At 36.6% G+C, this 26736-nt stretch overlaps 1 protein-coding gene and 1 pseudogene across 9 annotated transcripts in view; one reads left to right on the top strand and one right to left on the bottom strand.

The window, feature by feature from the left end:
* Positions 1–26736, top strand: part of DMD (dystrophin) — a 2324635-nt gene that overhangs the window by 186822 nt on the left and 2111077 nt on the right. The gene's annotated exons all lie outside the window — the stretch shown is intronic.
* LOC123934442 lies at positions 23563–24129 on the bottom strand (annotated as a pseudogene).

The raw sequence follows: 26736 nt of genomic DNA, 5'->3' as shown, positions 1-26736 counted from the left end.
TGACTTTTTTTTCTTTATTCGTTGGAATATTTGATTGCCAAGTTCTGAGGATCCCAGTATCTAGCCATGGTATCATTCCATCAAGCTTATCATTCTCAGCTGATATTCTATTAAGCCAGTGTGAATGGGCTCCTGTTGGTGAAATAAGATTATGCACTTTAATGTCTAAAAGAAGCAAAAGTAATGAATGTACACATTCTACCACTGAGAAGATACTTTAAACTGTAATTTTTCATTCTTTTCTATTCTGTATCTCTGTTGCATGTATTTGGGGGAGGGGCACAAAATATCATAAAGATTTCTGTTCATCAAGTCATAGACTTGGGGACATCAAACACAAACAACTACATTTTTGATCTTAATACTTAAACATTATAGCCATTTTTCCAGTCTCTAGGAATATCTAAATTTAAAACTAAATTAGTGGGTTTTAGCTGGTAGGTGATCATGGATCCTTAAAAATCAAATATGAGCCCTGAGTCCATACTCCAGATAACAGTATATATACATAGAATTTTTTTTTTAGTTTTTTTTTTTTTTAAATACATAGAATTTTTGTTTGAAATTTAGTTGAATAGGCCTTTGGACTGCAAGTTAAAAACTTTGTCTCTAAGTAAACTTAGAGACTAAATTATAGAAAACTGTAAGTTGACTTATAGACTCAGTTATAGAAAAAATAGCATGTTGAAATAAAGTTTGGGACTAATGAATATGGTTTTACTAATAATGACACAAGGTTTTTGAGTTTTTCTTCTTTTTTAAAAAAATAATATTTGTTAAGTCTGATATTTTAGGCAGTAACTTCTAAATTCCCTCTAAGTAAATTAAGTTTTTATGCCTTTGAAGAAGAATGATGTTGATCAGTTCTACCCTATGGCAAGTATCTAAATATATATACATTCAGGCACTTTATGCTTCCTCTTTAAAAAAATATTTCTATTCATTCTTGAAAAAAACTTAATGCATGCAAGTGTGTGTACTATTTAATATTATGTAATTAAGTCCCTTTGGTAGACACATAGTCAGCTGTAGACTACACATGTCTTTAGTGTTTGGAGAAATACTACTAATGTGTTAAATGCAGAATAAGATCTTAACTGATACTACATTGTAATGTCTCTCAGTAGTATTTATTTCATGAAAATTTACTCTTTTAGGCTGTTTGAGAGACCAGAGTATTATAGGTATATCTAAGGGTAATGGTCATAGAATGGAGAGAACCAAAGCCCCTTTTGCCTTTGTTCCACGTTCTCTCTGCTATTTGTTGTTGGTTGCTATATAGTGTATCACCTACATGTAAATGTTATTTCTTTTTTTTTTTTTAAAGATTTTATTTATTTATTTGACAGAGAGAGATCACAAGTAGACAGAGAGGCAGGCAGAGAGAGAGAGAGAGAGGGAAGCAGGCTCCCCGCTGAGCAGAGAGCCCGATGTGGGACTCGATCCCAGGACCCTGAGATCATGACCTGAGCCGAAGGCAGCGGCTTAACCCACTGAGCCACCCAGGCGCCCCTGTAAATGTTATTTCATTCCCACGCCAGCTTCTGTCATTTCTTCCTTTATATGTGTTTACTTACTTTTATGTTTTGTGGGGGAAAAAATCCAAATCTCTGTCAGAAACAGTATATCTGGGGCACCCGGATGGCTCAGTGGGATAAGCCTCTGCCTTCGGCCCAGGTTATGATCTCAGGGTCCTGAGATCGAGACCCGCACTGGGCTATCTACTCAGTGGTGAGCCTGCTTCCCCCTCTCTCTCTGCCTGCCTCTCTGCCTACTTGTGATCTCTCTCTCTCTCTGGCAAATAAATAAATAAAATATTTTTAAAAAACAGTATATCTGACCCTTCTGATTTCATAAAGTACAGCAGAAAATTACATGATTTTTTTCTTAATTATTTTGCATGATTTACTAAAAGTACAAAATGGGTAGTTGGGGGTCCCATGTGGGGATGCATAATCACATCCATAGAAGGAATTGATTTCAAGGCTTTGAGAATAACCTATGAGTAGATTTAAAAAAAGAATCAGGACAATATTACAGACTGTAACCAGAAGTGGAAAAAAAAACTGGAAAAGAAATAGCTTTAGAGGTCTCAAATCTGCTTTCAAAATGCTGGGATCTAGTTCTCATAAATTAGAGTTCTCAGTAAATGTAGGACAAGTCCCAGCTGTACCTTAACATTAACATTAAAACTAAGACATATCTTGCATCTACTTCTCCCTTAAATCCCCAGAGGTTTCAGACAAGAGAGCAGGTCAAAATGAAGTCCCCTACCACTTCCTCTTCCCCAGTAAGCAGGTCTCATCTGTTCTATTTCCATTTTGAGGCACTTCGACATCTGAGAGAGATAGTTTAAAGAGAAAGTACTCAATCCATCTGGTCTGGGGTTTCCAAAATTACAGAAGTTATTTCAGTATCATTAAATTTGTTAAGCTTATGCAATAAAATCTGGAGAACTGTGACTCATTAGGGAAGGGATCCACTAATGTGCATGTGCACTTTGATGCCTTAAATATAAACTTGCATGGTCTCCATTTCTTCAAAGATTTCTATCCATTTTCTTGATGTAACTGAATGCTGGCCCTTCTTTAAAGACAGGATATTCCTGAAACAGCTCAGGTTTTTCACATGCACAAAAATCAATAGCATTGTTAAAACTTTAGAAAGATTGATAAAAGTTAAAAGATGGAGACACAAACCACTATAATATCAGGAATAAAACTACAGATCTTGCAGTCATTAGAAGGATAATAAGAGAATACCATGAATAACTTTACGTAACAATTTTACTTAGAAGTATATCAGTTTTTTTGAAACCCAAACTATAGAATTCAAGCAAGATGAAATATACAATCTAAAGAGTCCTATAACCCTTAAAAACTGGATGTGTAAATTAGAAAACTCCTCAAAAAGGAATTCATTATAGTATTACTCCAAATATTTACACAGAAATTAGGACAATTTTGCCAGATTTTTACCAATACAGAAATCTGTTTTACTTCCGTATACTAAAAATGAACATATAGGGGCGCCTGGGTGGCTCAGTGGATTAAGCCGCTGCCTTCGGCTCAGGTCGTGATCTCAGGGTCCTGGGATTGAGCCCCGCATCGGGCTCTCTGCTCTGCAGGGAGCCTGCTTCCTCCTCTCTCTCTGCCTGCCTCTCTGCCTACTTGTGATCTCTCTCTCTGTCAAATAAATAAATAAAATCTTTAAAAAAAATGAACATATAGAAACCAGAATTTAAACATAAAACCATTTACAATAACTCTAAAGAAAATGAATTACATAGGCATACATAAAACAAAATACACAAAATTTATATGAAGTCAATGACCTAGAGAAATAGAGAGATATACCTTGTTCATGGATTAGAGTACATATTTAACATGTCATTTTTTTCTCTATTTGATATAAGGTTTAATACAGTTACTCTTAAAACCCCAACAAGATTATTTGAAGACATCCATAAGTTTATTCTAAAATTTATATGGAAATTTGCAGGGCCTAGAATTAGGTATAAAAAATTGACAAAGAAGAATAAAGTAGGTAAAATCACATGACCTGTTATTAAGACTTCTTATGTAGCCACAGTAATCAAGACTGTGTGATATTACAGGAGGATAGACACACAGATCAATGGAACAGAATAAAGAACCCAGAAATAGACTCACGAATATACGCCCTATTGATTTTTGACAAAGGAGCAAAATCATTTCAGTAGAGGAAGGACAGCATCTTTAACAAATGGTGCTGAAGCAATTAGACATCCATAGGCAAGACAAAATTTACCTCTACAATAATTAAAAATTATTTTATAAGTAAATAAAATAAAGTTGATAAAGTAGAAAAATCTTATGCTTAATGTTCAAGTATGCTAAATTCTGTGAAAGAATACTTTATCTCAAATATGAGAAAAGATAAAATGATGATTCCTCATTTTTTAATATTGTAGTAGAATATTTTTTAATAAGCTCATGGTACGCTCATCTGACTTCCCCAGGGAAAGTAACTTTGCCATCAACAAATTATGGAAGTTCAGCAAAATAATGGTTTATTTGATTACTGGAAGTACTGATGATGTTTTTCTCTACATCTTATTCTGCTGTATTCCCAAATATCTGTAGTAAGGTTTACTTTTCTAATGGGATTTAAAAAGATACAGACTGTATGAAGGAGAAGCTGAGAAATATGGCACTCTCACAATGGGTCTAGATGTAATAAAGATTCTTTCTTAAAATGTTATTAAATTTAAGTAAAAATTTTAAAAGGAAAAAATTTAAGAATGTTCCATGACCTAGACTTCACACCTAATACAAAAATTCACAGATGAGAATGTCTTTTTTCTCTTTCCATATGTCAGTTACAATCACACTGTCTCTTTCTGTTGTTGCCAATATCATAGACTCATGCTATGTGTAGCTACTGAGCACTTGAAAGGTAGCTAACATGAATTGGACTGTGCTGTAAATGTAAATTTGTCCTGGATTTTGACGACTCAGTATGAAAAATAAGAAATATCTCATTACTAATTTTATATTGATTAAATCTTGAAATACAATATTTTGTATATGTTCAGTTAAATAAAATATATTACTAAATTTAATTCACCTTCTTTAGATTTTTAGTGTGAAGATTTGAAATGTTAAAATTACATATAGAGCTTGCATTAAATTTTTATTGGCCAGAGCTACTCTAAAATATAATTTCCAGCTTCAGTTTTGTTATATTCAAATGAGAATGAAAATGCACCTGTTAAAAGGAGAATCAGACCTGTAAATACAGAGAGCAAACTGATAGTTGCTATTGGGGAGGGGGATGCAAGGATGAGCACGGTGGGTGAAGAGGAGTGGGAGGCATGGGCTTCCAGCTATGGGATAAATAAATCATGGGACTAAAAAGCACAGCGTAGGGAATGTAGTCAGTGATACTGTAATACTGTTGTGTAGTGACAGATGGGAGCTACACTTATGGAGAGCATAGTGTAACATATAGAGGTATTGAATCACTATGTTGTACACCAGAAACTAATGTAACACTGTCAACTGTGCTCAAAAAAATTTTTAATAAAAATAAACGTGTGATGCAATCTTCATAGAGAGCTAAAACCTTTTTAATCAAATTTTAAAATGCTTAATTTAGTTTTTGTGTAAATGAATTTTTGTGATCATATTCATTTAAGCAATAAATACCAAGTAGAATTCCTTCTAGTTACTTGGAGATTACAAGGTCGTTGTCTTTGTAGAACTTACATTTGTCAGTTGAGAATCTTTACTTAATTTATGTAACTCTAGAAATAATTGAATCTTGCTTAATTAACTTGACTTAGGTACCTACTCACCTAGTGAGAGAAGAACCTGTGTGCCTACCAGAGAGTTGAGTATTATCTACAAGAATCCATTTTACCTTAAGGAAAGAATTAGACAATGTGCATTCTAGAAGAAATGCAGTGTTTATTAATCTAGCAAATTAGCTAAGCAGACATTGGTTACATGGAGATCTCTTCAGAGATCCTTCTCTGTACTTGATCCTATTGACTCCTTTTCTCACTCTTACCTTAGACTCTGAGTTCAGAAGTTTATTTCTCATCTGCACAAATGCCAGTAATTGGTAAATAACAAGTAGCAAATAAACCATCTGATGAGTGAAATATTCTGAGAAAATATTAAGTCAGATTTTAAGCCAGAGGGCATTACAATTCAAGTCGGATTTCCTAACTTGTTAAATTTTGACAATTGGCTTCAATCTCTAATTTCAATGTCTGGACATTGCCTGGAAGAAGTGTCTGTCTTTGTTTAGTCCTTTAACTTGAACACTGGAAATTGGTTTATACTTTCATGTAGGCATTTTCACTGTTGTTCAGAAATATATTTAATGGGATCCTAAGACTGGATTCAGAAGAAAAGTAAACTGTCATCCAAAGATTGTTAACCCTATCAATAAATTGGTAGCTCGAGGGCATAGAGAACACTTGTATTGTTTCAGTGGCCTTAGTGTCCAGTAAATTTACTCCAATAAATAGTAACTAAAGCAGTTTTCTTGACAGTTACATTTTCTAGCCATTGATTTTTGTAAATGTACAACATTTAGAATTCTGAGAGAGCTTTAAGTAAGCTTGAGTTCAGTTGAAATGTTATGAATAGTGATTTGGTTTTTCTGTTCATTAGTTACTATAAGCATTTATGTAATTAGGAGGCTCCAATACTGTTAAAAATGTGCAGAAATCTTCTGTGAATGCATTAGAATCGATAGAGGCTGGAAAAGTTTACTATCTTACAGAGAGTTGAAAAAGGTCTTATTTGGAAATTCAAAAAAAATATTCAAGCCTTGATATATTTGTTGCCAGTTTTGTTGCTCATGTAATAACCCTTTTTCTATACTCTCTTTATTGGAAATCCTCATTCCTAAAATTGGTTATATTTCACTTAGAGATCTATTTGTATCCTTCATGCCTTTCTATTGTTAAACAACAAAAATTCAACCAACCACAATTTAAGGCTTTATTGGTTGATTCATGAATTGGACAGCACCCCAACTAGCAAGTAGAAAGGAACACCAAGGAGCAGTACAAAATGGAAGGCTCTTATAGCAGAAGGAGGGAAGGGATGAAGAAAGTGCAGATTACCTCATCTATGTTTGGGAGATGGAAAAGGTCTGTATGGCAAATTACCTCATTGGTATTGATCAGAAGATTTTAGACTGACTGGTTAAGACTATCTTCCTGGGGAACACTGAAAGTGCAGATGAGTTAGGTATTAAGCTGTGGTTTGGAGATGTGGGCTTAGCACCAGTGAATCCATTTGGATCCTTTTCTTTTTGCTTTTTAACACTATTTATTTCATTTCCATTACCCTCAAAAGTCTCTTCCCATTGGTAATGCTGGCTAACCCCCAGCCACATTCATACCCCATCAATATATCTCAGTGTGGGCTGAGCTTGATCCCGTAACTCTTTGCTGGAGATTTTGATAATTTCCACTGATCTACTTTTTGTTTTCCAATATCTGTTTCTAACTTCTGTTTACCTCTTCTGTTCTCCAAGAGCACTCGGGATTTTTCTCTCCCCGACATGTCTACTTACCTTGATGTTTCAAAACATGGGAAATTTAAATTTATCTTAATACCTAAATTATCTGAATTCAAGTTTATAGGGATCTATATATCAAGAATTTTCTAGGATTTAATTTGAAAACCAGCGATCAGACCCTGGCTTATGATCTACAGATTAACAAAACACTTGAGCCCTCTACCTACAGTCCCAATAAGATAAAGTAAAAATGAAGGTCAGAATTAAGACAGGGCAGTATTGTAGGATTCCAAGGTTCCTTGTGATGTTAAAAAACAAACAGTGAATGAAGTTACTTCTGTATATTACAGAATGACAGTAACTTCCACATTTTATATATGTTTGCCTTTAAAGATAAGCCTCATTTAATCAGTTTCATTTCACTACATTGTGTAGAACCCTGGAAACTTAGAAATAAAATAAACACCTAAGTAACTTACACATGTGCCACACTCCCTCTCCACCAATCTTTTTCATTATTTTAGAGTTTAGATATAGCCATGGTTTTAGATCACAAACCAGAAAGTGCTGTTTGTTTGGCTGTCAGATTTTTTATATCAAACCATTAATGGTGCTTACTTTGTGCCAGATACTATTCTAAGCACTTTGCAAGTATTAACACATTTAACCTTCACAAAACCTTTAAAAGATACACAATATTATTCTCACTTTATGGACAAAGAAATTAAGACACTGGATGATTAATGAACATGCTCAAGGTCATTTAACTCAAAATAGTAAATGGAAACTGACCCTGAGCCATCTTGTTCCCAAGTCCAAACTTTTAATTCTTTGGCTCTGCTATTTGCATACATGGTATTTCTATGAGAAGTTTTGGTCCCCTATGCTTAAAGATAAATTAATAATTAAGCCATCTTATTTCTCTATACTCAAACTTCTCTCAAAATTACTTTTGTATGTCAAACACATTTAAGCAGGTTTTCATTATACAGTTTCCTTCTGAGTAGAAATTGGTCCTTAAATAAAACAAATTATATTTCAGAGAAGTATTATATTTCAGAGAAGTCATGTTAAAAAAAAGTTTCTAGGTGAAGGGTATATGAGAATATGTAATTTAATTTCTAAAACTTTCTTGTAAGTCTGAGTTTGTTTTAAAACATACAATTGAAATGCTTCAAAGTGTTATTAATCAAAATGAAGAAGATAAATTGAAGTGGTACTACTTAGTGTACAAATTCAAGGACATGCCATTCATATCACATTCTATATGAGCAGTGCTCCCCACAGTTGTACAATGAGGAAGACCTGAAGTGATTTTATTTACATTAAAATCATCAAAGAATAGCAACAGTGCTGGAGGGGAGTTGGGCAGGTGGATGGGTTAAATGGGTGGTGGGTATTAAGGAGGGCACTTGTGATGGGCCCTGGGTATTTTGTGTGAATTATGAATCACTAAATTCTAGTCCTGAGATGAATATTATACTATATGTTAACTAACTGGAACTTAAATAAAAATTTGAAACAAAAAAATCAATAACAACAGAAAAACTGACAGAAGACAATGATCTGGATTGTCCCTCAGCTTCCACAAGTGTATGTTTTAGTGTTCTTCAGCAAAAATTTTCAAGCATTGTTTCCTACCACAGTGAGAATGCTTAGGACCTCTCAGAAATAGGTCATTTGTTAAAACATAAATACATAGTGGAGGTCATGGACTAGTCTCAGTCACAAATACAATCCCAGAGCTCAGACAACACCTGGTCTGTAGTGGGTACTTAATTTTTGGAATGGATAAGCAAATCAGTGAATGATGAACGGAGGTTGATGGTGCTTTTTTTACTTTAACCCACTTTCAAATGTGTTAATATTCTTTCGATAACCTTCTCAATTGACTTAGGTTGAAAGTATTCTTTTCATCTTTTTTTTTTTTAACAGACAGAGATCACAAGTAGGCAGAGAGGCAGGCAGAGAGAGTGGAGGAAACAGGCTCCCTGCTGAGCAGAGAGCCCAAGCCCAAAGCGGGCTCGATCCCAGGAACCTGGGATCATGACCTGAGCAGAAGACAGAGGCTTTAACCCACTGAGCCACCCAGGCGCCCCAAAAGTAATCTTTTTATCTGATATAATAGTAAAAGGCATCCGGTTTCAACAACCCATCCATGTCCACCCAGTGTGTTCGCGCGCACACGTGTGTGTGTGTGTATGTGTACACACATACTCAGAAATAAAGCCCAATGAAGACTTCCAGTCCAAGGTTCTTTTCACTATAGTACATTTGAACTGAAAAGAGGAAAAATCATAGAGGAAGGAAATTTATTTAAAAATAGATCTAAATGTACAAACTAGGGTGCATGCTTTATCTGGATGCCTGTTTCATAATACCAGAAAAATAGGAAGTAATTTCAATGAAATATATAATAGAATGTGACCTAAAAACTCTGTAAATCAAAAATAAATCCATGTTTTCACAATTTAGAAATAAAGTATTTTCTTTATTAAATTCCTCTGTGTATGGGGAATTGTGCTGTGTTTTTTGAATTGAAGTTTTAATTTATATAATAGTCTTGATTACTCTTTGAGAATAGAAGTATCTCTAAAATTTACTTGCACGTTTTGAAGAAAAGTTCTCTATTGATCTCTTTCTCACGTCTTCTCATATATCTTATTTCACTTTCAATTTCCTACAAACTTATCTTTCCTGTTAAATTTTTCCTTTCCCTTTCTCAGTGATGACTGATAATGATAATGTAGAGATATGTTTCCTTCTAACATCCAGACTACTATCCCATCTCTATCACTCCATCATATTTTTAAATTCTGGACTCCACTGCTGAAATCTCTCCTGGCCTGGTTTCCCTGTATCTTCCCATCTCCCAATCCCCACACTGATAACTTTCATTCCTCCATCGTCCTTTCCAATCAGTTCAGAAAGCTGCCCTCAATCGCTTCTTCTGTTGCTAAAACAACACCATCAGACACTTTCAGTTACCTTCCTCTCTTCCTATACATCAAAACTTCAGAGTTTGCCTTATCCTCAATGTCTGTTCTACTACAGATTTTTTAGTTTGACTTTTAACACCAAATCATCCTGTTCTGTATATTTTCTTTTCATTACTCTTTTCACTTGATGCCTTTGTTTTCTTCTGATGCTGCAGCACCTTTGTTCTATTTTCTTTGCACAAGTATTGGTCATTGCAAAATCTTCTCTTTTCCCCTTTGTTTACTATTTATCCTGGTCTGGTACCTATTTTTTTTTATTGACATGTGATTGACATAGCATGTTGTGTTAGTATCAGGTGCATAACATAACGATTCAGTATTTACATATATGGCAAAAAGATGAAACATGATTACCACAGTAACAACCATCAGCATACATAGCTAAAAAATTCTTTGTGACAAGAAATTTTAAGATCTACTCCCTTAGCAAATTGCCAATATGCAATACAGTATTGTTAACTATAGTCACCATACTGTACTCTGATACCTATTTTAATATGTTTTTATATATAAATACCTAGAGTAACAGGTTAAATAAAACATAGATGAAATTGTGATTCTCTGTTGTCTGTCAGTTGAGAAATAGTTCATTGTAGAACTTTCTCTAAAATTTTATTTGCACTTTATTTGTATTTCCTTTTCTTATTTACATTCTAATGTGTTTGTCTCAGAGTTAGATGGAATAGTCGGAGTTATTCACTTTTAATTAATATTTATAAATCATTTCTAAAGACAGTTGTGGATTCTCAAAAAATAAATGCTAGAAAAAGAAGGCTATCATTGTTTCCATGCACTCTCCATATTTCCTGGGGCTACAGAAATAGTCTTTGATAGATGTTCTTGTTTATTGAATATGTTTAAACTAGACAGAAATGAGAGGTGATCTGTGTTGCAGAAGTTGAAGGGATTTTCCCCCTAAATTCTTATTCCCACTTCCAATTATGAACTCAGATTAGAGAAAGAAAATTGTGTTTCTTCCCATGGAGTGCTGAAACCCATACTGACATGTAGGAGGCAGGAGCAGAAGTTCTGTGGGTTTGTCAGAATGGCAAGGACATGTTGTCTTGAGAATAACTTAGCAAAGCCAGCAAGTTCACTAGGATGAAGCAGAGAACTATACACTACTAATCTAATGTAAATTCAGTCCCTGGGCTTAATTTCCTTCTAGTTCCAAATCTGCAAATTTAAGCAATCATGTCTTGAAATTTCTTAATGTCACATAACAGAGAGGTTTAATAAGTTTTTAATTTAGCTAGGTCTGGGTGCCAAAAAGAAATAAAGAAAAAAGAAAAAAGAAAGCAGGGGATAATCTCAAGTGCCAACTCTAATTAATTGGTGGTATCTTCTTGGACTGAAATGATGAGAATTTCCCATCTGGATTCAGTAGGCGAGTGCAGTGATCTATTAGCCATGCTTGCCGGCAGCCCAGAAAAAAAGAAGGCAGGATCACTGAGTTGTCTGTGGACCCTCCTGTGCTAGAACATGTTTCTGCACTTAAGGTTTGCATTTCAGTCCTGGAAATTCTTAATCAGGCCTCTTCCTTTCTGATGTATACTACATTTTTTGTATCTGGTTGAAAGGTATACAGTGAAAATAGTGTAGCAATAATACCCCTTGAAAGGGCTAATATCTTCAAAATATAGATACATGGTACTTCTATAACTCTGGTTATCCGTTCTTAGAAAATAAACCCAGGTGTTTGTGAACTACTGGATCACTAGATTTTATCATGTGTGTTTATTATTGATAATCTCAAGGTGAATTTCTTGATCTTTAAGTTGGTTAAGGATCAAGAATGATGATTTCAATTAAAGAGTCTTATCCTTAGCAAGTAAAGAATACTTAAGTTGTAAGTAAGTTGTAAGTAAGTTGTAAAGTTTCCAAAGATAGTTTAGAGCTTAGAAATGGCCTGATTTTTCTAAATTAAGTAATAGGTGTATTTAATTTTTTAAATTCCTGTATATATGGCACAATGACCAAACATGTTTAAAAGCTACAGATGAATTTGGCATATGGTTTCATCACTTTATGTGAAAAATTTATTTTGTGTATATTCTGTCAACTTTTTGTGTATACAGAATATTCTATCTTAACTTCAACTGATTATACACTCTTTGAGGGCATGGACCAGGTTTGGTCTCTAACAATTTGCAAATTTTGAGACAAAGTGGCCTTGTAATTATTGTATGAACATTTAATATATAAAAATAAGCAGGTCGTGGGTAATAGGGAAGGCACGTATTGCATGGAGCACTGGGTGTTGTGCAAAAACAATGAATACTGTTATGCTGAAAAAATAAATAAATAAATTTTAAAGTTATAAAAAAAAATAAGCAGGGATAGTAGTTAAAATAAGTAGGGATAGTTGCTAGAGAACCCTGTGGGGAGAGAAAAGCATATGGGTTTCATTTTGGCAAGTGAAGGGAGGAAAGTTATTAAGGCATGCAATACAACAAAAAAGAATTCACAACATTGAGCAACATATTGTCTGTGGGTAGCAGAGGCTCACAAGAACCTGACAACTTTCTAAGTTTTTATCTTGGAAAACACATGAGTGGGTCGATTTGCACTTTGTTTGTACTTTATAAGTTGAGAATGTGTTTACCTTGAAGAACTTTTCTTTCAACTTTCAATACATCACTCTGTAAGTTACACAAACACCTTGTCTTTATGAGTAAGGGGGGCAATGTAATCCTGAGCACATTTCTCCTAAAACTTGTGTGTCTTTTTAAATGGCCTCTTTACTGAAGAGGCATCCTATAAATATCTATTATATGAGGCTCTTATTGCATCATTTTCATATTTGTTACTGGCCTGACATATCACAATGTTTTATGTGAAGATGGACATGCTAAGGATTCCTTTTGAAATTGTGTGTGTGTATATATATATATATATATATATATATATATATATATATACACACACACATGTATATATGTATGTATATATATATATACACACATATATGTGTGTGTGTGTATATATATATATATATATATATATTTAAATATTTTACTTATTTAAGAGGGAGAGAGAGGGAGAGCACAAGCAGGGAAGCAGCAGAGGGAGAGGAAGAAGCAGGCTCCCCACCGAGCAGAGAGCCTATTGTGGGGCTCAATCCCAGGACCCTGGGATCATGACCTGAGCAAAAAGCAGATGCTTAACTGACTGAGCCTCTCTGGCACCCCATGTATATATTTTTTGAATCTATATTAAGTTAAGCCAAAGGAAGCTGGAAAGGTCTATTTGCCTACTATGCACTGCAGACTTGCAGCAGAAATGGGCTTCCCTTCAGTTTAAATATTGGAGAATTTTAAAATGTCCAACTTCAATCAATAGTTTATGCTGTTGCTAGACTAATACAACAAATGATTACCCAATATTGTAGGTTATTCTCAGGAGCTGTAAAACTTTTTATTAGGGTACTAAAAATTTTTGGAGCACAAACACATGACATGAATTTCTTACACAAATGTATAAGCAATGAAAATTTTACAGTAAGTTAAATGAGTGAGAATGTGAAAATGCCCAAAAGAACATATAAACAGGGCTGACAGTGACGTAGATTGATTCAGCAAAGAACAGTCTGTATCTTTTAGGTTGTGGTTCTGAAAATATCCAAAACCAAACAATTTTTGTTTGCTTTCTGATTCTTGAATTTTTCCTGACTTGCTCCCACTATTCTAACGGTAGTGTCCTGACTCTCCTGATCCCTGGGACCCAGAATCTTGGAGTACGTTTTGAAAGTTTTTCCTTCTTTTTAACGTCAATTCCTATCAAATCTGCATTTGTTCTTTCTTTTTTTTATAAACATTGGGTATCATCGTATTTTTTTAAAGATTTTAAGATTTTATTTATTTATTTGACAGAGAGAGATCACAAATAGGCAGAGAGGCAGGCAGAGAGAGAGAGAGGAGGAAGCAGGCTCCCCGCTGAGCGGAGAGCCCGATGTGGGGCTTGATCCCAAGACCCTGAGATCATGTCCCGATACGGGACTCAATCCCAGGACCCTGGGATCATGACCTGAGCTGAAGGCAGAGGCTTTAACCCACTGAGCCTCCCAGGCGCCCCTCAAACCTGCATTTGATATGTCACTGACATCAGTTCCTTTTTTGTGTATTACAATGGCTATCATCCTCCTCTAAGACTTCATCTCCATTTTCTTACTAATTCTTTCTTTCCCTTTCAGAGTGTCCTGTAAGATTACTCTTCTTAAAACATGATTGAGGGGTGCCTGGCCGGCTCAGTTGGTAGTGCACGTGACTCTTGATCTCAGGGTTGTGAATTTGAGCCCCACATTGGGGATATCACTTAAAAAATAAAATTTAACATTAAAAAAAAACATGATTGAATAATGTCTTGACTATGGTCTACAGCCTTTATTGCACTGATTTAAGTATGTGTTTGGCAGTCTTGGTCCCTAATCATTTGCTCATAAGTTGATTGTTAAGATGATACTTTATATTTGAATGGCATTTGATATTTTCAGAGAGTTTTTACATAGTTATGTCACTGGACTTTTATAAAGATTTGTGTGACAGGTAGTTTTTAGCACCAATCTCTTATCGGAAAGCAAGGTAACTCTTGCAATTTACAAATCACAAATTTAGCAGTTGTAGCTTTGGGATTTGAAATTACAGAGCCTCAGACTCTAGAACAGTGTTTCTGCCAAAGTTGCTCTCCCCCAATGGCTTCCATTTTTGCCTCTTATGGCCCAACTCACTTACCTTCACACTCCTCATCCAGAGATTTAGTGTGTTAAGGCTCATTTCTAGCTCTAATTATTCCATGGTGAGAAATTAATTTTGGAAATACAAATGGGAAATAACTTAGTCACTGCCTATCTTCAAGGCATTTAGGGCAGAGTTCCAGGAGTAGGTTAAATGTTGCTAACTTATGGAAGCAAAAGTATATAATTTGGTAAAAATGACAAAAACAGAAATAAATGCCAGAGCCTTGAAAGTAAATTCTCTCCAGGCTTGGACATCTTAGTGTCAGATACAGTGTCCAAGATAGGTTTTGTGATATGGGAAGGAGGAGGAGGAGTATCATCTGTAGATGAAAGATTAAAGGCTATCTTGGGAAGGATACAACTTTTGGGGATGCCCTTAGAGCAGAGGTCAATAAATGAAGTCAGTCACAGAATTTTGATAAAATCAAAAGTCCTATGCTGATCTTAGAAAGGTTATTTAAGGAGCACCTGGGTGGCTCAGTTGATTAAGCATCAGCCTTAGGCTCAGGTCATGATCCTGGGGTCCTGGGATCAAGTCCCACATGGGGCTCCCTGCTCAGTGGGGAGCCTGCTTCTCCCTACGCCCCTTCCCCTGCTCGTACTTGCTCATTCTCTCTCTCAAATAAACAAGTTAAATATTTTTTTTTAAAAAAGAAAGAAATTGCTTTTGGTTGGAGTGAATTATCTACAACTTCTAATAAAGATCTTTAAAAAAAAAAGTCATTTAAGTCCATTGAGGCTCAAATTTTCATCTGTAAAATGGGGTCAGTAATTTTTCCTTTAATGTTTTGCTTAAATATTCAGTGAGATATGTGAAACACTCTGAAGCAATAAAATGCTATGCCAATGCAAAGAGTTCTGTAATATCAAATCTGTTATACAATGTCAGAGTGATGATTACAATAAAAGAGAATCTTTAGCACCAACGTTGGAAATTTAATTCATTTATATTGCTCAAGTCTCAATATGAAAAAAAGTGTAAAAACTCTTAATTTTGTCTTTAAATTTTATTATGCCACATTAAAGTTGGTAAGCAAGACAAATGTTATCATGTAGATTTTAAGGAGATAGTAAACTCTTGATATCTACCAAACTTTCTTTGAGAGAATCACATTTACCCTTGATAAATGGGGTCAAAGACTGGTATTATATTTAGTGTCTTCTTCAGACATTACCGTCTAAGATCACTGGAGAACTTAAGAATCTTTTTTCGGCTTTTTAATAATAGATTTTTTGAATTTGCCTTTGCCTTACCCAAGTTATTTATTTATTTTAGTGGAATGTGTTTCAGGACGTCACTGTGCTATTTTTCACTGCCCAGGCATGTTTGGCCCAGGGGCAGGTGAGGCTGAAATCTAGCCTTCCATAAAGTCACCCAAGCTATGCTCCCTGGCATGGGACTGTGTCTGCCCTGAGGAAACAGAGCCTTGTTTGACATAAAGGCATTATCCCTGTCCCGACTGCTCCTGGTGGCTGAATCTACTCTAGTGGTTGACTTCCCTTTATTCCTTCAAAGGTGCCATATCATCTAGGTTGTCCTGTTGTTGTCATCTTAATCAAGAAGATTATGAAGGGGACATGCATAGAAGTTTAAAAAATTCAGGAATTAGAAGTAAAAGGTGTAGTCAAAACAAAAAAGACATTTCAGATACACTGGAAATAATAGGATTTAATATGGTCTTTAGAGCTGAGAAAGTAGGGTTTGAAAGGAGAAAATCAGAGACACTCACCATGTCAGCCCCAAGATGGTGTGGATGGAAAATTTCCATCCGTGTGAAAATGTGAGAAGTTGGTCTGCTAAGTCTAACCATGAAAGAGGTCTTTTGTGGAACTGTGTGGAAGCCATTGCGTTTGACAACGTCCACTTAATGGTGGGCTTGGGACCATCATTGGTCAGTCTCATTGTCACATGCACAAATGTAAAAGAAATCTGGGAAGTTAAAAGTGCGAAGCATAAAAACTATAGACGTAAGATGTTGATTTTATTTTTAAAAATTATATCCTGACACTTTACTGAATTCCTGTACAAGTTCTAGCAGTTTTGGAGTGGAGTCTTTTGGGTTTTCCACATATAGTATCATATCATCTGCGAAGAGTGATAGTTTGACTTCTTCTTTACCAATTTGGATGCCTTTAATTTCTTTTTGTTGTCTGATTGCTGAGGCTAGGACTTCTAGTACTATGTTGAATAGCAGTGGTGATAATGGACATCCCTGCCGTGTTCCTGACCTTAATGGAAAAGCTTTCAGTTTTTCTCCATTGAGAATGATATTTGCGGTGGGTTTTTCATAGATGGCTTTGATAATATTGAGGTATGTGCCCTCTATCCCTACACTTTGAAGAGTTTATTATAATATAAAGCCAAGGTCCAGAATGTGTACTAAGGAGGTAGAGCACACCTATTCTCTTGGTCCATTTGGGCTGCTATCAGAGAAGACTGTAGAACACCTAGCTTAAAACAATAGTGATGTGTTTCTTGCAGGTCTGGAGGCTGGGGAGTCCAAGACAGAGGGGCCAGCAGTTTCAGGATGTCTGGTGAGGACCTGCTTCTTAGTTCACAGACGGTTGTCTTCTCTCTCAGAGTCCTCACATAGTGGAAAGGGAGATGAGTTCAGTGGGGTCCTTTTTATAAAAGTCCTAATCCCATTCCCGAGGGGTCCTCCTTCATGACCTCATCATCTCCCAAAGTGCCCATCTCCTAGTACCATCACGTAAGGATTTGGTTTCAACATATGAAGTTTCAAGTGTTACAAACATTCTGTGTACCCACTAAAGTGCTGCTTATTCTGAATGAAAGACTCAGATATTTTTTGTTGTAATGCTAAAAATGTTAGAGAACCTCACTAAACCTGTGTTTGTGAAGTGGGAATAAATACAGTGATATGCATATTTTATGACACAGTATTTGTAAAATTTTTCATATATTGTAGGTACCTAGTGAATGTTAGCTATCAATTTTGGCTGTTATATTAAGTTATTGGAGGCTGCACACTATTGGAAATGTGACTTCTATATTTTAGGCCAGTGGGATATCGAAGTAGTGAATTCATCGTTAATGTACATACTTTTTTTTTTTTAAAGATTTTATTTATTTATTTGACAGAGAGAGAGATCACAAGTATGCAGAGAGGCAGGCAGAGAGAGAGGAGGAAGCAGGCTCCCTGCGGAGCAGAGAGCCCGATGCGGGGCTCGATCCCAGGACCCTGAGATCATGACCTGAGCTGAAGGCAGCGGCTTAATCCACTGAGCCACCCAGGCGCCCCAATGTACATACTTTTGACACTTGCTTCCTTCACTATTTAAAAATATTGATGTAAGCAGACAGTTCATGTCCTAAATGGAAGGGAATATGTTGTCATGATCACTCAAGTGATATACTATAACTGATCTGACGTTTAAAATGTCGGTTTGATTGAGAAATGAGTCCTGGGCAGATTAATGTGATTTAAATGGGGTTTGGTTTATGTACAGACCAAATGAATGATGACTGGGTTCTAGACACTGGCTAGACCAGGCAGGGGTAAGGCAGTTCCCTGGGGTCCTGGAGCATTAGGTTTAAGCAACAGGAGGGAGGTTGTGCTGCCTTTGTCACCAACAGGTGTGTCCCCTATTAGGTAATAGGTAGGTATACCTGATTATCAGGAGAAGGTGTGAAAGTCTTGGGACTTTGGGTTGGTAGATAATGTGAAGAAATAGAACCAAGTGTTGAAATGATCGATTATCACACAACTCATTCTGAGCATGGCCAATGTGCTGGTCTAGGAAGACAGGATCAGAGAATCAAAGAGCTCTTTCAAGTTAGAAGCTCGGGCCTGAGAGGAATGAAGAGGAAAACAACTTACTGAAGCTCAACACAGACAATGAGTCCTAAGAAACAAAGCAAGAACCTGGCTTGAAACCAGAATCATAGCAATTTCTGATGAAGTTGCTCTTGGTGGCCTCTCTTTGGGAGCTTCCTATATCCCTTAGTCTCCTCAGGTGCACATAGGGCCTGAATAGAAAGGCTGGAGAGCCACAGGCTATAAGAGGCAAGCAAATACTTAATGTACCACAGAGCATTTAGAACCTTAAATAAAGTTAGAATGTTCTACCTGTATATGAAGTATTCAGAGTGATCAGCACAGAAACATATAGGTCATCATTTTGTGTGAGGTCATAAGTTAATGAATTTTTATTACCACTGTTGGGCTTGAGCTTAATGAATTATACTTGATTCCTGTGTACTTTTAGAGCTATATACCTCAACATGACTTCTCTGTCCAACAAATCAATGCCTACTTACTTTTGGGCCTCTCTCCCTTTTATCAGCACTGTTTTTCATTTAAAAGCTCTGTTTTGTTTGCCAGCTAAGTTGGATGCGAGAGCAGGAGGTTGAATTGAGAATTGAGAGACTGATAGGAGCTAGTTCATTGAGGATTGCATTCCTGTGTGTCCTGGGTTGAAGAGGACCCCCCACTCCTCAAATTCATGTCGTTCTCAGAACTTCACAAATGTAAACTTGTTTGGAAATAGAGTTGTTGCAGGTGGAATTAGGATGTCGTCACACTAGAATATGGTGGTCCCTTAATCTAGAATGATGATTATTGTCCTTATAAGAAGACATGAGGAGATACAGAGAAGGAGACAGACAAGGAGAATGTCGTGTAAAAACAGAAGTAGAAATATGAGTGAGGCATCCACAAGCCAAGAAATTGCTGGCAAGCCAAGGACTGTTGGCAATACCACAAACTAAGAGAATGGCGTGAAACACATTCTCCCCTTCAGCTTTCAGAGAGAATATGGCCCTGCTGACAGGTCAAAATCCTGATTTTAGATTTCTAGCCTCCTGACTAGAGAGGAAGTAGAGTTTGAAAGGAGGAAGTGAGAGACGCTCACCATTTTGTCCCAAGGATGGCATGGGTGGAATAGTTCAGTGAGGCAATAAATGACTGTTGTTTTAAACACCCAGTTTGTAATAGCTTCCCCAGGAGTCAGATATAACATAGAAAGGAATTTAAGTATTATATTAATTTATCTATAAAGAATTTTAACTGCCAAATCTACTCTTCCATTGGATATCAGTTTTTATGTATCTTTTGTCATCTAACACATTATTCAAGTAATAACTTCAAGGGATTTAAAAAAAATATATACAATAACTCCTCGAATGTACCCAAAATTCTGGTAGGTAAATCAGGCCAATGCCAGGAGAGCATTTGATATAGTTCCTCATGATAGCCTTCTGTGCACTTAGAGAAATGCCTCATCTAAATAATTTTTTTTGCATATTTGATGATTTAGACTTTGGTCTGAAAGAGGCTGATTAAGGCATATTAAGATATACTGTGGGGAAAAAAATAGGTATACCTTTTTTTTTTCAGCAAGTGCTTCCTTTTTTTTTTCTTTTAAAAATTTTTTTTAATTTCTTTTCAGTGTACCAGAATTCATTTTTTATGCACCACACCCAGTGCTCCATGCACTATGTGCCCTCCATAATACCCACCACCAGGCTCACCCAACCTCCCACCCTCCTCCCCTCCAAAACCCTCAGATTGTTTCTCAGAGTCCATAGTCTCTCATGGTTCCTCTCACTCTCTGATTTCCCCCAACTACCTTCTCCTCTCCAGCTCCCCATGTCCTCCATGTTATTCCTTATGCTCCACAAATAAGTGAAACCATATGATAATTGACTCTGTCTGCTTGACTTATTTCACTCAGCATAATCTCTTACAGTCCCATCCATGTTGATACACAAGTCGGGTATTCATCCTTTCTGATGGAGGCATAATACTCTATAGTGTATATGGACCACATCTTCCTTATCCATTCGTCCATTGAAGGGCATCTTGGTTCTTTCCACATTTTGGCAACTGTGGCCATTGCTGCTATGAACATTGGGGTACAGATGGCCCTTCTTTTCACTACATCTGTATCTTCAGGGTAAATACCCAGCACTGCAATTGCAGGGTCATAGGGAAGCTCTATCTTTAATTTCTTTTTTTTTTAATTTAATTTAATTTTTTTATTTGTTTATTTACAGCATAACAGTGTTCATTGTTTTGGCATCACACCCAGTGCTCCATGCAGTACGTGCCCTCCCTATTACCCAACACCTGGTTCCTCAACCTCCCACCCCCCCCGCCCCTTCAAATCCCTCAGGTTGTTTTTCAGAGTCCATAGTCTCTCATGGTTCATCTCCCCTTCCAGTTTCCCTCAACTCCCTCTCCTCTGCATCTCCCCATGTCCTCCATGTTATTTGTTATGCTCCACAAATAAGTGAGACCATATGATACTTGACTCTCTCTGCTTGACTTATTTTGCTCAGCAGAATCTCTTCCAGTCCCATCCGTGTTGCTACAAAAGTTGGGTATTCATCATTTCTGATGGAGGCATAATACTCCATTGTGTATATGTACCACATCTTCCTCATCCATTCATCCGTTGAAGGGCATCTTGGTTCTTTCCACAGTTTGGCAACCGTGGCCATTGCTACAATAAACATTGGGGTACAGATGGCCCTTCTTTTCGCTACATCTGTATCTTTGGGGTAAATACCCAGCAGTGCAATTGCAGGGTCATAGGGAAGCTCTATTCTTAATTTCTTCAGGAATCTCCACACTGTTCTCCAAAGTGGCTGCACTAACTTGCATTCCCACCAACAGTGTAAGAGGGTTCCCCTTTCTCCACATCCTCTCCAACACACGTTGTTTCCTGTCTTGTTAATTTTGGCCATTCTAACTGGTGTAAGGTAGTATCTCAATGTAGTTTTGATTTGAATCTCCCTGAGGGCTAGTGATGATGAACATTTTTTTCATGTGTCTGATAGCCATTTGTATGTCTTCATTGGAGAACTGTCTGTTCATGTCTTCTGCCCAAACATTAGGTATATCTTAAATAGAGAAATGAAAATAGGCAGACTTGCCCATCACCAACACATATTATTTATATTTATCCCTCTTCTTAAAGCACTAAACCTTGTGTTCCACCTCCCCCACTTTTAGTAAGATCTTGCAGTCTTACAGATCTTTAAAATATTATCTTTACAGTGCCACCCCTCATGACTCATCTTCCTGCCATTGTTCAGGACAAATGCAATTCTTCTATAATCTAGCATATACCATGCCCATGAATGTTCTCTGTAAATTCTTTGAAGATAGGTACACCATTTTATTCATCTTTGAATTACCAAAGCCCTAAAATATCTGAGCCCTGGTAGAAGTGTGTCTTGAGATGGGGAGTCTTAGTCACCAGTGTATGCTGTGGCAGTGACTTAAGTATACTCCTTAGGTTTTGTGACCATTAAAAAAAATTTCCATCTAAAAAAGAGCATGGATGATGTGGATGGAACTAGAGGATATTATGCTTAGCGAAATAAGTCAATCAGAGAAAGACAACTATCATATGATCTCCCTGATAGGAGAAAGTGGAGATGCAATGGGGGTGGGGTTGGGGGCGTATGAATAGAATAAATGAAACAAGATGGGATCAGGAGGGAGACAAACCAGAAAAGACTCTGAATGTCACAAAACAAACTGAGGGGGGCTGGAGGGAGGGGTTTAGGGAGAGGGTGGCAGGGTTATGGACATTGGGAAGGGTATGTGCTATGGTGAGGGCTGTGAAGTGTGTAAACCTGGCGATTCACAGACCTGTACCTCTGGGCCTAATAATACATTACCTGTTTATAAAAAATTTAAAAAAATTTAAAAAATAATAAAAAATATAAAAGAGCATGAAAAGAAAGGGATTCCTTTTCCACTGATGTTCAGGTGGACAATTTCTTTGGACATTTTCAGAAATGAGAGGGATTCTTTTTAGTTTGGAGTGTGTGTGTGTGTGTCTGTGTGTGTGTGTGTGTACTGTGCTTTCTAAAAACACCAAAACACCATGAACTCTTGCTGGGTGTTTTAGCACTTTTTCTTTGAGTACAGTTGACACACAGTGTTACATGAGTTTCAGGTGTACAACATGGTGATTCGACAAGTTTATAGCTTATGCTATGCTCACCACAAGTGTAGCTACCATCTGTCATCACACAACACCATTACAGTGCCATTGACTATATTCCCTATGCTGTATCTTTTATTCCCAAGATTTATTCATTCCATGACTGAGAGGCTATTTCCCAGTCCCTTTCAGCCATTTTGCCCCTTCCCCACCCCGTCCCCTCTGGCAACTATCATTTTTGTTCTCTGAATTTATAGGTCTGATTCTGTCTTTTGGTTGTTATTTTTCCTTGTTTGTTTTAAGTAAACTCTGTACCCAATGTGGGATTCGAACTCATGATCCTGAGATCAAGTGTCACATGCTCTACTGATTCAGCAGGCCCCTGTTCATTTGTTTGTTTGTTTTTGTAATTATCATTCCTTTGGTTACGGCCTTGATGTTGCTAAAACTTTACATTAAAAAGTAGAAATCATAAAACATTTAGCCATTGGTAGCTAATCATTCTTTGCAGATAGGTAGCATATCTGCATATTTATTTACCAGGGATTTTAATTAATGTTTCAGAGAGACTCAAAGACTCAGAGGGCAGCACTGGTTCCAAGTGGCTGCATTTCTTTTTTTTTTTTTTCCTAGGCAAAGAACTTTATTAATCTTGTTTCAAACTTTATTCCCAGGCTTCTTCAGCTTAATTAGCTGCAAAGAATGAATTGTGTATAGCAAAAACTGAAAAGAGCTGCAGTGTCCAATGGGCTTGGGCTTAAAAATATTAGAGATCTAGATTTTATCAGATCCATGAACAAAATTTTAAAAAGCAGTCATAATCTAAACTAGCAGCTCCCAGTAACTTCTTCAAGTTTTATCTTCTTCAGAAGTTGACTCAATTCAGTTTGATTCGTTCTTGGAAGCTTCATCAAAATTCTCCACAAGATAGTTAAAAATCAAGATATATATTTAAAAACTTTATTTCCAAAGAGACCACTACCGATTTGGCACATTTTCAAGTACAGGTTCTGGAACTTCATCATCATCATCCTCTCCAGTAGCAAGTGGTGCTTTTCCATCCACAGATTGTTTGGGCAGAGCTTCAGCCAGTCTTCTTCAGCTAGTCAGACTGTCTGCACCAAGCTGGTTTAAGACACTGGGTAGCGTTTCTGTCAGTTGCTTTGTCTCAGCATGGCCTGTAATGGTGAAAGTGTTCGCTGCCAGCGATGCCTGAACTTTGGGGTTGTTAAAGTGGATCACTGTTCCTTGGTTTGTGAACATATTCACTTCTTCGATACCAGAGATATTGTTTACCCCTAAGTTCTTTAAAGAGAACTGAAGTTTTTTATCATCTGCGGTAGCTGTTCTATGAACCACCTTCTTCTTTCAGCGAGCAGTTCCTTTCCCACCAATGCGCACTTGTGCTTGCAGTTTGGCGAGTTTCTCTTGGTTCATGATAGTTTCTTTCACCTTGTTGGAGTGGAAATGGGACCGCGCGGGGGACTAGGGTTGGCGCTCAGGGGGTCTTGGGCAGACCAGCTGAGATTAGGTGCACACACGCGGGGGCGCAAGATGGCAGCTAGAGGGAGGCTGGAAGTCCCAAGTGGCTGTATTTCTTTAAGGCCTGAGCCTCTGTGGAGGCTTCTGGATTTGAAATGCTTATGAACATAGTCTGAATTGCTATCTAGATTGGTATTGTGAAGATTATTAATAGCTTGGGTCAGCAGAAGGAGAAAGGAAAAAATGAACACGATATTTGCCCTCCCAAATCATAAAAGCTTCCATTTTTGAGGAAAGGAGAGAGGTGTTATATTCATTAAAATAATTGAAAAGTTGACATTATTGTCATTAGCCATAAAGCAGGAGAGAGGTAGGTGAATCTATGGGAGCATTTTAGAAAAAAACCCAAAATCAAAATTAGTTTCTGAATTGTACTTCTGGAAAAAGGACATAATATGTAACCAGGCCATGTCCCTCATAACTTTCTTAAATTAGATGACAAAAATCACATGGATAAGAAAATGTGATTAAATCACTCAAAATAAGAATGTCATTGTTATCACTTTCTTTTAATAAGTGAAAGGTGAGGAAAGATATCCTTTTAAACTATGTGTGATCTATTCCAGTGTCTTCTTAGAAATGAAAACTGGATTTTAATATGGGCTTGTCCTTGACCATATTCTAAAAGGATAATATAATGACTTGGCAAAAGACCCCATGAAGGGAGCTTGTGTGTAAGGGAACAAACACAAACACAAAGAAACTCCTACAAACAAAAGTCAATGTAACTGGCAACAAGGTTTAAGAGAAAAAACAAAAACGGAGCCAGGGAGACAGAACACATTTTTGCCTCCCAATTTTGGTCTTTTCTCATCTAAGGAAAAATAAAACAAAGCAGACATGAAATATTCCATCTTTGTGGCTGGTGGGGGGGGGGTAGAAAAATTCAGGATTATTTTTTATAAACTGATTTGGTGTGAATTCATAGACTACAAGACATCCCTACTTTAGAAGTTCTCACACTTCAAACATTACTGCTAATTATTAGAGTTTTGTAAAGTTTTTTTAAGTTACTAATGCTTAAAGGAAACCTAATTTGTTTAAATACAGAATTCTTGAAAGAAATAAACAGAATGAAAACACAACTGATATTTTGACAACTTCTTGGCTATTGCTTTAGAAATAAAATGGAAGGAAGAGTATGTGTCAAGATTACTATTTTTTATCGATTAGACACATTGTTTGCATCATGTGACCTATTTAGTACTAAAGATTTTGGGGTCTTTCTACAGTTCTTCTCCACCTATTAAAAGTGAAAGAGGGACACTGGGGTGGCTCAGTCAGTTAAGCACCTACCTTCAGCTCAGGTCATGATCCCAGAGTCCTGGGATCAAGTCCCACGTCAGGTTCCTTGTTCAGCAGGGAGCCTACTTCTCCCTCTGCCTTCTGCTCACCCTGTTTGTACGTGCTCGCTCTCTCTCTCTTTCTGACAAGTAAATAAAATCATTTAAAAAGGTGAAAGAAACTGGGGCACCTTGCTGCCTTAGTTGGTTAAGCATCTGACTCTTGGTTTTGGTTCAGGTCTTGATCTCAGGGTTGTGAGACTGAACTCCCCATCAGGCTCAGTGCTGAGCATGCAGCCTGCTTGGTTTTCTCTCTCCTTCTTCCTCTGTGCCCCCCTAAAAAATGAAAGATATTACCTGTGCTACTTTTTTTTTAAATTTATTTATTTATTTTTTTCCCATTTTATTTATTTTTTCAGTGTAACAGTATTCATTCTTTTTGCACAACACCCAGTGCTCCATGCAAAATGTGCCCTCCCTATTACCCACCACCTGTTCCCCCAACCTCCCACCCCTGACCCTTCAAAACCCTCAGGTTGTTTTTCAGAGTCCATAGTCTCTTATGGTTCGCCTCCCCTTCCAAATTTTTTTTTTTAATAAACCTGTGCTACTTTTTAAAGATTCCTGTGATTTTAGATTATCCAGAGGGCCGACGAGTCTTGCTTGAGGCAAAAGTGGTGGACAAATTTATTTTTACAACAAAGGTAAAGAAGTGAGTATTAATGTGGCACACAGCTTTCAAAAAAAATCCCTTTTAACAATTGTCTTAGTATTTGTTTTTACCTCATTATATATTTCAGTTTTATTCTTAAATACTTTTTAGAAATCTCTCCATTAGGTCAATTTGTGTATTACCGTTTTTATATATTTTCACACATTTTCTTACTTTGTAGTTTTGTATTCCTTTTTGAAAAATTATATCGCATTAAGGTACTAATTTTTTAAAAAAGGTCCCTTGTGAGAAATACAGTTATTTTTGACCATATATTCTTTTCTCTGATATATAAACAATTTATAACCGTAAAGGTTTATATCTGAGTCAAGTATACACAATGAATACAACACCATCTACATTTGTTAACTGAAACAATTTGCAACTAATTTTAAAAACTGCTGAAAATTTTCCTTTGCCATAATGTGCAATTTTTAATGTACCACCTTCTGTTTTCTCAATGAGATTGTTGCTTTTAAAATTTTCCTTAGTTCCTAAACTACATGTTAGTTGTTTTGT

The sequence above is a fragment of the Meles meles genome, chromosome X, assembly GCF_922984935.1.
Source record: "Meles meles chromosome X, mMelMel3.1 paternal haplotype, whole genome shotgun sequence".
In the NCBI taxonomy this organism is placed as follows: domain Eukaryota; kingdom Metazoa; phylum Chordata; class Mammalia; order Carnivora; family Mustelidae; genus Meles; species Meles meles.
This window is presented reverse-complemented; position numbering and strand designations above follow the sequence as displayed.